This window comes from Peromyscus eremicus, chromosome 6 (assembly GCF_949786415.1).
Source record: "Peromyscus eremicus chromosome 6, PerEre_H2_v1, whole genome shotgun sequence".
Taxonomy (NCBI): domain Eukaryota; kingdom Metazoa; phylum Chordata; class Mammalia; order Rodentia; family Cricetidae; genus Peromyscus; species Peromyscus eremicus.
Window position 1 is genome coordinate 113,454,220 of NC_081421.1, and position 6,047 is coordinate 113,460,266.

Here is a 6,047-nt window from a genome sequence, read left to right on the forward strand (position 1 = left end):
TACTGTAACACAATTGAAATGCATTGGCATTTGCCCTGTGAATTCCCTATTCATGGGATATGGGAGTGGTCAAAATTAAAAGGAAGTTTTCAGGAAAATATAAAACAGAGACTGGCTATGAGGAGGGAAAGCCACATAGACCTTCAAATGGGCCTTGATGGATGCTTTCTCAGACTCACAGATTCAGGAAGATCAATGGCCTCCCAACACAGATAAGATTATCACAACCCCCATTCTAGAATTGGCCATCTTTTAAGACTAGTGATCTAACTTGTTACCTGTTGAATATCCAGGGGTCCCAGGGATTGAGCTACATCTGGCATGGGATATCTGAGGGAAAAAAATCTACTTACACTATGCTCTTATGTCTGTTAACTTTATTCCTCTAAGACAAAATTCTATCTATACAGATACAGCTCTGTCAGGCATTCAGGACAAGAATAAATATAGATACACCAAGCTCTTTATCCATCTACTTTGTTTCTCTGGGATGAAATCTTATCTACATAGCTTCAGTTCTAACCAGTTCCCTAGCCCACAGTCTTGCTAACGACTAAACTCCTATGCTTCCAGCCTCATCTTCGTCCTCTGTTTTCTCTTTCTCCATTTCCACTACTCTCTAGTTTGGACATTCAGAAAACTCTACCAAAGATCTGCTTACTCTCTACGAAACCTCTGTCTTCTTCTTTTTTCTCTCCCCATGCCATTCTGTCTGCTCTATAGAAAAAAAAAAATGCCTGTCCCTTCTCTCTCTGGCCATGTGGTTCCCTGCCTCCTCAGGACTCTTCCTCCACCCTGCCTTCCATCTTGTATGTAAAAATCTCTTTTGTTCTCAGTCTGTTGCTCTGGAGAGCCACTAGGGCTCAAGGAGAGGAGATGGTCTGAGCTTCATTTACACAAGAAACAAAGCTATGAATCTCCACCAGCTTGTCTTTGCCTACATGACCTTATCCAAGTACTGACTCCAGCAGGGAAGGTCAGCAGATCTGGGGAGCTGAACTGTTAGCCAAATGGTCTGGAAATGTTTGGGCATGCAAGAATTTCATAGCAGAAGACAGCTGAAATATTAAAGGCCGTGTTGGGGTTATACGGCGCGCTGCTTGTGGCTGGCCACCACCCGCGGCGGCCATGCCGGTGGAGGAGAGTGCTGATCGGAAGAATCATAAGGTTTTGTATCTTTAAGTCTATTAATATGATGTATGTTATTTTTTGAAGATTTGTTTATTTTTATACACGAGTATTTTGTCGCATGTATGTATGTGTACTACATATGTGCCTGGTGTCTGTGGTTGACACAGAGAGGGTGTTGAGTCCCTTGGAACTGGAGTTCCACATGATTGTGAGCTGCCATGTGGGGGCTGGGTCCTTGGGAAGACCAGCAAGTGCTCCTTCCCACTGAGCCCTCTCTCCAGCCCTAATTGGTGTATGCTTATTGATTTGTGTAGGTTGAAACAATTTTGTAGGATAACACGAACTTGGTCATGGTGTATGCTCTGAATATGGTATTGAATTTGGTTTGTATTTTATGGAGGAGTTTTACATCTATGGAAATCGGTCTGTAGTTTTTATCTGGGTTGTTGTGCTTCCTTGTGTAATTTCATCCGGTTCTGGTGTCAGAGTCATACTGATTTCTTAAAGTAAGTTTGGTGGTGTTCCTTTCCTTTCTATTCTGGGGAACAGCCTGAGAAGTGTTGGAATTAGATCTTCATTGAAATTTTGGTAAAAATCAGCATTAAATCTGTTTGGCCTGGTACCTTTCTTGGTGAGAGACATTTAAATACTGTTTCAGTCTGGCTGTTATGGGTTTGCTTAGATTGTTTGTCTTTTGCCTTGAATTTTGGGAGGTCATATGTGTTTAGACATTTCTCCATTTCTCCTGGATTCTCTAATTTGTTAAAATGTTTTCAAAGCATTCCCTGATGGTATGGATTTCATAATAGTATATTGTAACAACTCCCTTTTGTCTCTAATTTTATTAATTTTGTTCCTCTATTTACCTGTTGATTAGTTTAATTAGGTGTTGTTCAATCTTGTTAATCTTACCAAAAAAACCAGCTTTTTCTTTTGCTAATTCTATGTATTGTTCTCTTAGTCTCTATATCATTAACCCTTGGCCTGGTTTCCACTGTTTCTTGCTACATGCAGCATTTGGATTTGGTATCCTCTTGCTTTTCTAAAGCTTTGGGTGCATAATTAGATTTTTCTGATTTTTTAAAATTTATTTAGAGCTATAAACTTTCCTCTTAGGACTGCCTTCGTTGCATCTCACAGAATCTGGTAGGTTGTAAATCTTGGAATTTTTAATTTTCCTTCCTGACTTATTAATGACCTATTGTTCACTCCAATATGGGTGGGGAGGTGTTTAGGAGGCCCCACCCCTAGCAGAGAAGCTATCCATTGGCAGTTGATGGCTTCTGAGAGGAGAGTCAGTACTTCCCAGAGATACGGTCCCTAGTAGGTTGACCATGACCCAGTGGGTGACACCACACCCATATGCATACAGGCAGCACTAATAGGACATAGTGAGGTACTTTTTATAAAGAAATTAAAAGAAAAGAAGTTTTTTAAAAAAAGTGAAAATGAAATTTGGAAGAGCTTGGAGATATCAAGAAATAATTGGAAGAAGAGAGTGAGGGATGGTTATTTTAAAAGTACATTATATACACGTGTAAAATTTTCAAAAGAATTACACACACACACACACACACACACACACACACTTTTAAAGTGTATTGCTTAATCTCCAAGCATCTGTGTATTTTCCAAGGTTAGTTCTGCTGATTTCTAGTTTAATTCTGCTGTGATTTGATAGAATGCAGGAAGTTTTTTTTATTTAAATAACTAAATTTTTTGTTTTGTGTGCATGAGTGTTTTACCTGCATATATGTATGTGCACGCGCATGTAGTCTATGCAGAAGTCAGAAGAGTGTGTCAGGACCTATAGAACTGGCATTACAGGCAGTTCTGAGTTACCTTGTGGGTGCTGGGAGAACCTGTGTCCTTTGCAAGAGCAGCAAATGCTCTTACTAGTTGTGCCACCTCTCTAGCCCCCAATTTTATGATGTATGTATTTACGAAGGTTTATTCTTTTGCAGTGTGGTCAATTGTAGACAATGTTCCATGTGCTGCTGAGAAGAATGTGTATTTCCTGTAGATGTCTTTCAAGTGTCCAATTGATCTCTTCAGTAATTAAGTTCTGTGGTTTGCTTGCTGAGTTTTTATTTGGAGACCCTTTCTAGATACACTGAGTTCTCCCATTATTAATGTGGATTCCAGAAGTTTTCTAGTGTTTTTGTTTTGAAAGCAAAGGAATAAAATTTGTTGCATATTTATAATACTTATGTCCACTTGACTAAGTGTTCCTTCTATTGAAATGTAGCAGCCAACCCTCATTACCTCTTCCGATGAGGTTGGTTTAAAGTCTACTTTACAGATATGAGAATTGCAACATCAACTTGTTTACATGTTCTCTGTGCTTAGTAGTTTGATTTTTAACCTTTTGCTCTCATGTTATGGGTGTCTTTTTAGCTATGTGTGTTTCCTGGCGACAGCAGATAGTTTGTTCATGTTTTCAAATCCAGTCCAGTAGTCTGTGTCTTTTAATTGGTGAGTTAAGGGAATTTTCATTTACAGAATGATTGAGAAGAGTTTGCTATTGTTTATAATTTTGTGTTTGTTGTTCTGGTTGGCTGGTTAAATTGTAGTTCTTTTTCCTCTCCTGAAGTACTGAATACTTGCTGGTTTGCTGTGTTGGACAAGATTAGTTCCTCCTTTGCTCTCTCATCTGTCCATCCATGGCTTTCATGGACTGCAATCTGATCTATGTACTTGTGCATGAAACTTTCTTCTTCCTCTCTGTAGTGTACTCCTGTAAGGATTTCCTGCAGTTCTGGCTTAGATGTAATTAATGGTTTTAACTTTTGTTTGTCTTGAAATATTTTTATTTCTCTAATCTACTTTAGTACACAATTTTTCAGAATATTCCTATTTTGGTTACTTTTAAGACTTGGAATATGTCAATCCATGCTTTTCTGGCTCTTAAGTCTGCTGACAATAATAAATCAGACATTATTCTGATGTCTCTGCTTGGGAATTTTTTTCATAGTGTTATTATTCTAGTGGTATTCTTTTCTGTATATTCTTTTTGTTTTCTGTGGGTATGTGGTGTGTGTGCATGTTTGAATGTGTGTGCATGTGTATGTGAGCATGTATGTACATGCATGTGTGCTTGCGTATGTGCATGTGTGTGTGTGTGTGTGTGTGTGTGTGTGTGTGTGTGTGTTTCTTCGCTGTGTTGTTTTTTTTTTAATCTGTTGGGGTGTATGTGTCTGCTGGTTTCTAATTCTCCTCTTCCCACTGTTTTTGTTTGCTTTTTAAAGAAAATGTGAGTCTTCCTAGTGGATGGTCTTTGGTTGAGTTTCTGTGCAGGGGGGAGTCAACTGTAGTAACAACCATGATAGTTTGACAAGTGTTAGCAAAGAGGGAAAACATACTATTGACTTGAGTTCTCTACAGAGTTTGTTCTGCCTTGCAGCATCACCTGCTCTGGGATTCTTGATTGACTGATTGATTGGTTGGTTTAGCTCTGGGATTCTTAAGAATGCAGTTCACAGAGAACCCTACTCAAGTCCTTTGGAGATGCAATCCAGCTTCTTTGGCTCCCGTCATCCCCCACACATGGTCCCCACACAGCCACACTTCCAGTTGCCCAGTCTCATCTATATCCCATCTTGCTCTCAGAACCCTTGCCTCTGCAGCTGCTTTTTGGACCCTGCCCACTCTCTCCTGTGTGCTCCTCAAAACACTTTTTAAAAGAAGAAAAGCATCAAACTGCTTCAAGCTCAAAACTAAAACTTCAAGGAACTACAAAAAGAGCAAACTAAGCTTTGTTGACAAAAGGGGAATGATAAAGATAGAGCAGAGATATATGACCAGACATTAGAAAGCAATAAAAAATTAACATAACTAAGAGTTGAGTCATGGAAATGGAAATGATCAACAAAAGTGACAACCCCATGTCTGGATTAAGAAAAATAAATACATTTAAAATGAAAATGGTGTTGTATTTGACAATGACACACAAAATAAGTATTTATAGGGGAGTAGTATCAAAAAGTACAAGTCGCTGGGCATGGTGGTGCACACCTTTAATTCCAGCAATTGGGGTGTAGAGGCAGGTGGAGCTCTTTGAGTTTGAGGTCAGCCTGGTCTACAAAGCTAGTTCCAGAGTAGCCAGGGCTATACAGAGAAACCCTGTCAAAAACAAACAAACAAACCAACAAAACAGGAAAAGTTTATTACATGGGAGATGAAGAAAGAGGAACCTCAGTTTGTTGATTGTGTGAACTAGTCTATTTATTTTTCTATTATGAAAACAAAGCATTGGGCATTAGATGCTTCCTAAAGTAGAGAAATTCACATAGCTCGGCTGTGTAGATGAAGTGCTAGGTCAGTCAGCCTCATGGACTCAGCAGATCACATCATGGCAGGATTGCTTAAGAGAGGGAAGGTCACAAGTGAAAGAAGCCATGGAGATCCCAGAGAGATCTATGATGACTTCCTACTAGACTCTATGTTTGATTAGTCATACATACCATCTCTTTCCATCACCACATGGCAAAATAAGATTCCAAAGGATGGACCTTGTGACCCACTAGCCATTCCCAAGCCCTGGGGCCACACTCAACTGCGGTAGAGTTTCTGTGACAGAGTAGCAGAGATGGAGAAGATGTAGGCAGGACTCAAGTGGCAGATTTCTGCCACTCTCACTGCAGTCATAGCAAAAGTAACTGGGAACTGACTCAAGTATCCTCTCTGGGAAAATACAATTTTAACATGACTCAAGACATTTTTGCAAAGAGTTTGTGTCATATTTTTGTGCAAAATACCAAATAAGCTAAATGAATTTGAAATAGATTCAAGAACAGTGAAGCTAAAATGTTAAGAAAGAAGAATTTGAATAAAATTGTAAAACAGCATTAAGAAAAAAAATCATGTATTCGCCAACTACCAGCCTGAAACCCTTTATAATACAAAGAGCCCATCCT